The 11,314-nt window shown below is 30.9% G+C and overlaps 1 long non-coding RNA gene across 1 annotated transcript; it reads right to left on the bottom strand.

The window, feature by feature from the left end:
* Positions 1 to 871: 871 nt before the first annotated feature.
* LOC146998189 (uncharacterized) lies at positions 872 to 7,408 on the bottom strand. Its single transcript, XR_015040033.1, has 4 exons — positions 6,594 to 7,408; positions 5,807 to 5,879; positions 4,010 to 4,099; positions 872 to 1,009 (listed from the first exon to the last, which is right to left on the bottom strand). It is a non-coding gene; the product is annotated as an uncharacterized LOC146998189 (long non-coding RNA).
* Between the last annotated feature and the right edge of the window lie 3,906 nt (positions 7,409 to 11,314).

Genomic DNA, 11,314 nt, shown 5'->3' with positions numbered 1-11,314 from the left:
ACCATTCATTTCAGAGCAAAATAAAACAGTAATTGCCATTTATATGACAATCAATATCAAAAATTTAAATCTGCATTTTACGCAACATAGAAAAACTTCAAAAGATCTACTGTTTACCATGCAATTAAGGCATTTTATTCTGCTATCAACTCTACCAATTATTAATTCCATTAAGTATATTCAGTTTACTCTTTCTGCTCAATATATGCAATGTAAAATTTTTAAAAAACTTATTAATTCATTTTATTTTGAGGTGAGCTTTTATTCAACTCTCAATGTCAACGAGAATGTTTAGTTAATTTTTTATTCAGTCTCAAAAGAGAAATCAAAATACGTGGATTTATGTACGTGTATTTATGAATCAAAATACATGAGAAATCACAGTGAGAAAAGCACTGCTACCTTAAACTGTGATTATATATAACAAATGCAGTGAATTATAGTTAAAAAAATAGTGAAAATATTTATATTTCTGAACTATTTCATATATAACATTTTCAGTTTCGCATATGTGGCAATTTAAGAACTTTTTTACATATACCAATTTTTTGAAATATCTGCAAATTTTTGTATCTTCAAGGAAAGCTTATTCTTTCACCTTTAGTATATAAGTAATGGTAATTTACCAGATAAAATTACTTAATGGGGAATACAGAAAAATATCTAACCACTTACCTTTGTGACTTCATCTGCAAAGAGACTAAAAAAGTAGTTCAGCTAAATCTGCTATAATAAATATTTATAATAATGCTAAATTATGCAATATCTATTAATATGACAAATTTTTGTAAAGCTATTTATTTGGATGAAAAATAAACACATTCAGAAATTTATGGCACTATATTATGATTAACAGAGGAAAAACACTTTTCAAAATTCAAAACAGATTTTATTAATCCAATTTATCACATTTTATTTGAATTCATGAAAAACAATCTTATATCCATGTATTCTTATGTATATAAGAACTCTTGATAAATTGGATCTCTGTCATTGCCTTTCACAGCACCTAAAATAAAAAAACACTCACAATTACTATATGTAAATATAATTCATAATTAAATTTAAACAAATGACTATTAGAATGCAAATTAAAGGAAGCATTTAAAATATTTTAACATTTAGTACCTATAAACAGAGTAGCAATTATTTGATTTTTCGATTATAGTAAAATAAACATGGGGGATGCCTTTTAAAATTTTTTATGTCAGAAAATAAACTCAAACCACCAGCTGAACATATGAGCAGTTTTATCAGTCAGCCACTGGTAGGTAACCTGGATACTGAATCAACATATAAAGTTGCCAAGATAAAGAGAGAAACAAAATTATGATAATCACATCTTACCTATTCATAAAACTATTTTAAATTTAATGTGTAGGCAAGTCCAAAAAGAGTGAGAATGAATTTATTTTGCAACACAAAGTAAAGTCTTGCAGGAGCAAAAAAAAACTTGTCCCATGAGACTGGCAAGTAAAAAATAATTAACTGCATCTGGTAACATTTATCTGACAACACATAAGTAATTGTTAGCTACGTGCAGAAAATAAAATCTCATAAGGGGCGTAGCTAGAGGGGGGCATCTGTCCTCGGGTGCAGAATCCAAGGGGCGCCAAACTGATGTTAGAACATTTTAGAATTAAATGTTTTCCATCCTTGGCAAGCACTAGGGGGCGCGAAATCTTCAGTTGTCCCTGAGCGCCGAAAACCCTAGCTATGACTCTGAATCTGATCATGTTAATGCAATTTTAAACTTTTGAATTTAACCGCAGAAATTTACCAAAGAAGTACTTGTAACAGTAGTAAATGAAGATGTGGCTAATCTTTACTGTATGGTACACCTTGGTTTCTGTCTGAAAAAAAATCACGAAGTGGTATTGGTTGTTTGTAAAATGTGGAAGCCCATTGCGTCAAATAAGTTTTTCGGTAACCCTAATGTTGATAATGTTGGCGAAAGTAGCCTTTTTTTTTTTTTTTTTGTCAATAAAAAGGAGTTATTTCTGCAAATATTGCCAACGTGCTGTGTTAAATTTAGTTTTGGGCTCCTTTTTTAAATAGTAAACCTTTTGTACGGTCCCAGGTTTTTGGTTCTTACCATTGTTTTCAAATGCTGTGTTTGGTTGCACGGAAGTGGTATGGTCTTGTATTTTGAACATGCTATTTATTATTTTGGTGTGGGTACCATCGTTTGAGTATGTCTGAGGTGACTAAGAGACGAAAAATTTAATTGAATTGCTTACATGGAGGATGGTGGTGGGAAGCCTAAACATATGCATGTGAAAAAAAAGGTATGTTAAAAAAATGACGTTTCATTTATTTTTTTGTCTCTGTGTGTTAATTTTTGTTAGAAGATTTGTTGTTTAATGTTTTTATGTTAGGAAATATGTATTTTTTCTAACTTATTCCACTCTGTTTGTGTATTTTTGGTTGTCTCTGTGTTTTAAGACAGCGGCGAATTTTTTCTGGTTAACATGATAGTTTTAACTTTCTGATTTTCTTAAAGTGAAAATAGATCGATGTGTACATGGACAAAGTTAAGGCAGTGCACAATGCCCAGTTTCTGCAGTTCTCTGTTTTAATAGGTCGATGTGTACATGGACACAGAGTTTGTGTATGTCTTTGACTTCTTATTTTGGTTTTGTGTAGCGGCCACCTTGAAAACCTTGAAATTGGTGCCGATCCTCTCAGGTGACGATCTTGATATAAAAAAAAGAAATGATTCGCCAAGGGTTACAGTAGAGTAAATTTTTACCAAAGATGTTCTACCATAATCACCATTTCAGTGGTTTAAACACTAGTGGAGCAGTATGCAGAGATGAAGATTTGAGTTTTGTTTACACAGCATGATGGTTTAGGCACTCCAGCCATTACAGTGAACAAAATTATAATAAACATAGCCACAATAATTGTCTATAAATATTGATGTATAACACTGCATTAACTAATATATTTCTTATGCTAGTATATACAGAATCCTTAATCGAAGGGAAAATCAGAAGACTGTGCATGCATTTTCCTTTAACTGAAACATGGATTTGACCATACAAATCTCAGTCTTATGGGACATGCCACACTATGCAGATAGACAGTAAAAAGTGCTTGTGTTGTTTTTATTGTTAGAGGTATGAAATAAATATACTTCTAGATTTTAATTTTTTCTTTTCTTGTTTTACATTTGGATTACCTATCAAAAAGTAAGGAATTTTGATATTATTACAATATCGGAGTTAAAATAACAATTATTGGACATGTTAAAGTAATGAAAATTTTAAATTAGGTTAAAAAGTAACCCTTAATGTGGCATATTTTTGAATTAAACTCTATCGACATTAAAAACAACAAAACGCCCCTCTTTATTAAGGACTTTAATTAACTAATTTTAAATACGGAGCTATGAATGAATTTTTTCCCTTGCATGTTATAATAACTGAAACAAAATTACTCTGATACAGTCAAAATTCCTAAATGCAAGTACATAAAATTTACTTTAGCAATTTAAAGAGATGAGACACACTGAACACATGAATAAATTTCTATCAAAGAATAATTTATTAAATTTGGCCCGTTCCGTAGTAAACTTTAACCATTAGATTACATTATTACACCATGTTATCAGTTTGAAAAGCAAGTCATATGCCAGATCTTGGATGTAAAAGAAATGCACAAAATAATATACAGATTATTGAAAAATAATGAATACCAATGTTTATAGATATGATTAAATGTAACAGAAAATTTACTGTCACAACCACATTTTTAAGTGAAATGTATTATTTTAACATTTTACTATATTTAAGGTATAGCATTAAATGCAACATTATGTGCCTGGATATAAGTTAGAAAATTAAAAAAAATAATATTATTATTATAATAATCAAAGAATGAATGTCATGAAAAATTTCAAAAACAAGCAGAATTTAATTTAGAAGACCTTTAGACACTTATAAATAAATTTGAGAATTCTTCACCCAAAATTAAATTATAATTAACTAAAACCAGTTTGACTGACCTTCTACAAGATCCTTCAGCTGCAATTTTTTCTAGCTTGAAAACCAAATTCTTCTCCACATGGTAATAACATCCTAACCAGTTGAAATTCCTGCATAAAGTTTGATAACACAGTAATAGAATTAATAGAATAGAAAAATTAACACAAAAGTATAGAACATCATTTAAACTTAACATTATTACAAAATTTGGTGCTTTCTGACTATCTGCAAAGCTGTGAAAATTGGCAAAATGGTTAGTTTATAGTTCATATCTACTGCTCTGTTCACAAGTAGTAATTCAAATAAGCACTTTATAAGAAACAAGAAATTTAAGGATGCACACACACAAAAATATATACATTGGGTCAATATTCACATATTTTTCATCCAATGGAATACTATTCAGAAATAAAGATTAAATATAAAGCATGTAAATACATGTGTGTGGTATGCATATTCATAGTTTGCTATTATCGTGTGCATACTCTTGCTGTTTTAGCATAAGTTGAAGCTGTGAGGGCAGATGATAAGAAAGTATCAGAATTTTTCATGTATAAGAAAAGATTGCCCTGACAATAGTATCTCAATTGTTTAGCACTGACATTTACATAGCGCATTAGAAATATATAGTAATATATGTATAATAAAAAGATAATTGCATATTATTAATTCATTTTTTTAAATGCCAAACTTTAACAATTCTTTCACATATAATTAAACAGAATTCTTTCACATGAACACCTAAAATCCATTCTTAACTAAAGAATAAATAATAAAACCATGTAAATTTCTTATCAAGCCCATCATTTCCGAAATGTCTACTTCTGAAAGTTCCCAGCATTTCTCAATATATTATTAAATTACTAAACTAAGCATCAATGATCGTCATGTTCGCTAATGTGGCAATATCTTTCACACTTCTTTGTTACCACAAGTAACAAGTAGGCTTCAATAAATCTTTAACTGTTACATGCTACTTTTGTCTAAAATTTGTACAAATAATAAAATTAAATGAGCTCTTTATAATATGCTCAAAGAAATAATTTTGTATGAAAATTTGTATGTTATATATTGGCTTGATTAATGATTCAGGAAATAATTCGGGTTTTCAAAGTGCTTCCAATAATTCAAATTTCAGCTTGTGTCAAAATAAAATCTATAACACAAAGATAAGCAAATTTCCTTATGAACAATGCATTTTAACATTATTCAATCACTGGCAATCACACAGTACTGATTGCTTCAATAAACATTACTGTAACTGTGTTATTTAAAAACACCAAAAGAAAACCCAGATAAGAAATATAAAAATATCAGTAAAAATAAATTATATTATTGAATGACACTTTACATTAATTACACTTATGCATATATTATTTTATTATAAATTATTTCAAAATCAAAGAAGAGAAGGGGGAGAAACTTTAATATTGACATTTCTAAAATGATATAAACATTAATCATTTAGTACAGTTTGTTATTTCAGGCAAAAAGAATTCACTTTTCTGGATAGCATTTATATTTCCATCTCACTTTCAATGAAACATTAAGAGAAATGCATATAATTTAAACACCAGTTTATTTTATTTATCAGACAGATTATGTCAACTCGAAAAAACCTATCAGTAAAATTCGGTAGTAATAATTCTGAATGTTAGGCAACTTGCAAGATTCAACAAAAATTATCAATACTTTTATTATAATGACAATACTACAGTAACATGAACATAAAATTAAACTGCATATAACTATAAAATAAGCCAGCATATAATAATGGTGCATTGGTTTCTAAAACAATGGGCTTGATGAAAAAATACCTGTATTATGGTAGCTATTCATATTCTTCAGCTTTCCTAATATTCTCATGTTCACTTTACATAACTAAAGTATCTAAAATAAAATAAAAATGCAAACAATATTTATGAGAAAATGTTAAAAGCAATCATAAGCATTTGATTGAATGACCATATTTTGTCTTCCTGCAAGTCGAATCTTAAAATGATATGCAGTTTGAAAAATGCTTAATCCTTTTATAAAATATTCAAAAAAGATTAAAAAAAGGTACTGTTCTGTTATCAGGACCGGGTTCAGAATTGTATTTATGTATGCTTGTATATTTGTATGTTTGTGTGTCTACATATACACATCTATGCACATACTTACGAACACAGGTTCATACATTTCCGATTCTGGTCCCAATAACAGAACAGTACCCCCAAAAAAACTTGAATTACAAACTAGATTAAGATAATGTTTCAACCATACATATTTTGGACAAAACAATGCAAACTCTTATTTTTATACAATTGTTCAAACTATTTAACATAAATTTATTGCTGCAATAAAATAATAAGCAATCTGATCACACATATTATTTTGAAACTGAATGCATAAACTAGACTAAAAAAAATTCAGTCATAAACATTTGGATAGCAGGGCAAATTAGATATTTGAAAAGACAGCCAGCCATTTAGATACACGTAATTCACGACAGAATGGTAACAATTCATAAAGCTGTGAAACATTTAACTGTCAAAATGACATAAATAACATAAATTCGAAAAGCAAAAAAAGTAAACATACAAGTATTGCAAGTGAACTTACCTTTCATGCAACAAAAAATATCCATACAAGTTAACCTCATGGCGCAGGCATTTTGGATTTCGTTTCAAATCAGACAGATGTTTACGGATTTGCGGAAGAATACGAGGAACTAGTAGTTTGCCGGATACAATGTGCAATGACGCGAAAGAATATAGTTCTGTAGAACTTCCTACATTATTCCGTAATAAACAGTACTATTTCCTAATTTTTTCTTTATCTAATTAATTAATTAATAGGGAAATAGTTAAATAATGCCGAATTCATTTTTAATGAAATGTAAAATTTTGCATGTATGGGATGACCACCTTCCATCCAATATTTCTGAGAATATAAACAAATTTTGGAATCTGAGAGTATCAGTAAATAAATATACAGAATATCGCCTTTCAAACGACCACTTCTGAAAGTGATCAATAGTTCTGAGATTATAAATAAATATTGATATTAAGCATTATTTCTATAAGACGACCATCTCTATATAAGACCAAAGTTTCTAGAATCTTGGATAGTCATCAGAGATGTATCTTTACTGCGAAATTATCGCACGACTGAATTCAATATCAATAACAGATCGCGCGATTGAAAAACATTTTCTGTCCTGTAATTAGAGGAAAAAATTTTTCCTTATGAGGTATTTCTCCCGCTTTCCTAGCGTGCCTTCGTGGTGTAATAGTTCTGCACACTGGGCCGGTATTTCAGAGGTCCGTGGTTCGATTCACGGCGAAGGCGGTTGCTAATTTTTCATCTCTACGGCTTCCCAAAAAAATCCTAATGTCTCTACAGTGGCGCCCGAACTAAAAAGGTGTTGGATGAGGTATATCCTCACCCAGGATTTAGTGATTGGATACCCTTAAAAAAAAGTCGGCCTTTAAAAAGAGAAGTAATATAAGGTATTTCTCCCGCTTTCCTAGCGTGTCTTCGGCCCACCAGCGGCCGAGCGGTAAAGTCCCTGAACCCTGGTAGTGCGATCCGAGGTTCGAATCCCGCGAACGGGCTGGCTTCATGGGTGTTTTCGTGGTTTTCCCCACGTGTAACGTGTATACGAGCCAGTTTCCCTTAGAAAGTCCTCCACGAAAACATCCCTCCCCTCAGGCAGATAGCCCTAGTGTGCTTTGCCATAATTAAATACACCACCACCACACCTAGCGTGTCTTCGTGGTTAAGTGGTTTTGCACACTGGGCCGGTATTCCAGATGTCCGTCCTTCGATTCCCGGCGAAGGTAGTTGCTAATTTTTCATGTTTCCTGCTTCCAAAAAAAAAATACCTAATGTCTCTATACCCAAATTTTAAAAAAAAAATTCGTTTCCGTAATTAAATATATATATATTTAATTTTACCTATATTTGTAGTAGGGTTTGTAATCTGTAAGTAATTATACATGTAATTTATACATTTTTTATAAAAAAATATATGTTATTTAGAATTTTGCAAATATTCTAGAAAATGCTAATCCATTGAAAAAAATCTTTTCCATGACTAAATAAATTTTTAAAAACGTCAAAAAAATAGCAGTTAAAATTAATAACAAAATAACAAGAATAAATCATCAATCATATCAATATTTTTAATGTACAGCATTTAGAAACAACTTAGTAAAATACATATGAAAAATAAAATAATGTGCAAGTTTCAGATGTGCAATGTCAAAAAATTAAAACTGGTAAATTTGAGAACAAATATCCTCAAAATGTTTGACAACGAAAGTCCTCCGTACAATGCAGAATGAATGTTCTCAGGATGTGAAATTGGTGAACTCCTCAGGACATCTGAGAATCAACATCTTCAGGACATCCTGTCATATCCCGGGACATAGCGAATTAAATAAGACATCCTCAGGATGTTAAATTACGATCTCCTCAGGACATCTGAGAATCAACATCCTTAGGACATCCTAAGTATGTCCCGGGATATTGCGACTTAAATAGGACATCCTGAGGATATTTTGTGCTATGGGGGGAGCTTCTTGAGTTACCTTTTGAATGATATAAAGAATTGTTAACATAATGTCAAATTTTTACAACTAAATATTAAATATATAAAAAAGCCAGCAGCATTCTCATGTTACGAAAACATATTTATTTATTCTGAGGCTAGGAATTGATTTAGTTTTAAAAATACAATTTATTCCTTTTAACAATTTCCCAACAGTGTCATCAAAACACTATAAATTCCTTACATGTTTTAAAGAAAGATGATTCATTTATGTAAAGATTATTAAATGGGTAATTTTATTATTCAATTTTTAATACAAATTAACTGAAATTAGAAACTGATTTTGTAAAATAATTTAATTATGAATAATTCAATTTGGGGGCTATTGGGTGTTTAAAAATGATCAAAAGATTTTTAATATCTTAAAAATAAAAGCAAAATTTTCAGTTTTAATATTTTGCATTAATAATTCATTTTAATTTCCTTGCTCAGTTTTAATATATTCACAAATTCAGATTTAAAAACAAAATAAGTTGTATAAATATTTTCAACATTTCTGATTCTTCCATAGTAACCATAGGAGAACGATTTGAGACTATCTGTGTAAAAAAAAGTAGGTTTTAGATCATCACACCTTCACATACTTTCACTGGAATTTTCCTCTGTATATATACTGGGATGTGACACTAAGCAGTTGAGAGTATGTATTTAAGAGGTTAAAGGGATATTGTAACTAGTGTTTCAGATCCTGATAACATCCCATACGCTGTCGGTGGGACGTAGATAGGATGTCCTAAGGATATACTGGGATGTGACATTAAGCGCTCAGCAGGATGAGTTTAGGAGGAAATTGGGATATTACGGGATGTCCTGAGGATGTAGTAAGTAGAACTTTAAATCCTAATAACATCCCATATGCTGTCGATGGGACATAGATAGGATGTTTTTAGGATATAATGGGATGTGCTTAGGAGGTTTGTGGGATATCCCGGGATGTCCTGAGGATGTAGTAAGTAGGAGTTCATATCCTAATAACATCCCGCACGCTGTCGATGGGACTTGGTTAGGATGTCCTGAGGATATCCCGGGATGTGACATTAAGCACTCGGGAGGAGGTGTTTAGGAGGTTCGCGGGATATTCCGGGATCTCCTGAGGATGTGCGCATATCCCGCGAGCAACATCCTTGGGATATCCCAAGGATGTTTTTGTGCTATGTGGGTTGCCATTGCTCGCATTAAATCCTTGAGTTTGTTAATCAAAAATTCGTTAAAGTTTTAGAAAATATGAAATCGATCATAAAACAAATTCCAAATTTCAAATTCGGTCTTCCACATGCCCATATTCGTAGGAGGATTACGTCATTCAAATTTCGATGGCTCTATACACCGTTGTTTTATCGCAATGCGAGAAATACATTTATGCAGATTTGTCATTATTTAATTTCTTCAAATATAATGCAGGACTCTAACATTGGGTGGCAACAGTTTGAAAATTGAAACGGTCATTTATAGTGATTCAACGCTAAATTGCAAAACGAAAACAATAGTCCTTCAGGGACAAAGCCTCATTGGACTAATAAAATAAGATATTAGAATAGAAACATAAATGAGATGATAATATACTTATTAATTTTTAATGTATAGTAATATTAGGAAGGAAAACATTTAGTGAAAGACAATAGTATAATATAGAACATTAAAATAATAAATAAGTTGATGAGATGTACAAATGTAAGCTACAATAAATTTACACGAAGAACTTAATATCGTGCAGTGAGGTGACTATTATATTAACTTGGCACACCAGTTTCATATAAAGCTCAGAGAACTAAAAATAGCATATTCCAATTTACAGCTATGACTACAAGTCCCCTTATAATGCCCTTAATTACCTTATGGCCATTTTCAATAATCATCTTGAAAGTTTGCTACATAAATAATCTTTAAGTGTAACATAATCCGTTACATATGATGTGGTGTGTTATATAATCTGTACTTAATTGGTGGAGTACTATTGTCAGTTGGTCTAGCCAAAAATCTCTAGAAAATACTAAAATTTATAACGGAATTTATAAAGTTACTTTGGAAGATGGATATCTGTGACCTGTGATTATTAAAGAGACCCTGTTAAGACTTTTACTGTGCTGAATGAGGATTTTAGCAGTCCTCATTCAACATTGTGATTCAATGTTTACAGAGAATATGCATTGTGATTCTGAGTTTACAGAGAATGTTTACTCTAAAAGTCTGTGGTAACTTGGATATAAGAAGTTATTCTGATGCATTATACTGAATAATATCAACTGGGCATATTGGTATACATTCCATATACATATAGGTGGTACAGCAACTCAGCCGGTGGTAAGTAAGTAAGTTATATAATCTGTAACAATTTATGTAACACATTATGTAGGTATTGCATGCATAATGCATTGCATAATAAGTTACATAAATAATCTCTTAACACTTTGACTGCCATGGCTATCATATGTGATATCCAGTGATATTTCCGTTGAGACACTGGCTATCCGATATGATAGCCATGGTGTTTCAACACTTCAGGCCATGGCTATCAAATATGTTATCAGTTACATGAAAGTCGTATTGGAGCTTGATTGTTGGGCGCCCTACGATATGTTAGGTATACGTGGTTTGCGCAAATTGGTATATGTGACGATTTTATGAGCTAAGTTTTATGAAAAATTAAATATTTGGAACATGCAACAAAAAAGGGAATATATATAAATAGAGAGAGAGTATGTGATAAATATATATAAAATATATGATA

This window comes from Stegodyphus dumicola, chromosome 3, assembly GCF_044657685.1.
Source record: "Stegodyphus dumicola isolate Sdum_Otavi_A_Nest chromosome 3, ASM4465768v1".
NCBI classification, from domain to species: Eukaryota; Metazoa; Arthropoda; class Arachnida; order Araneae; family Eresidae; genus Stegodyphus; species Stegodyphus dumicola.
This window is presented reverse-complemented; position numbering and strand designations above follow the sequence as displayed.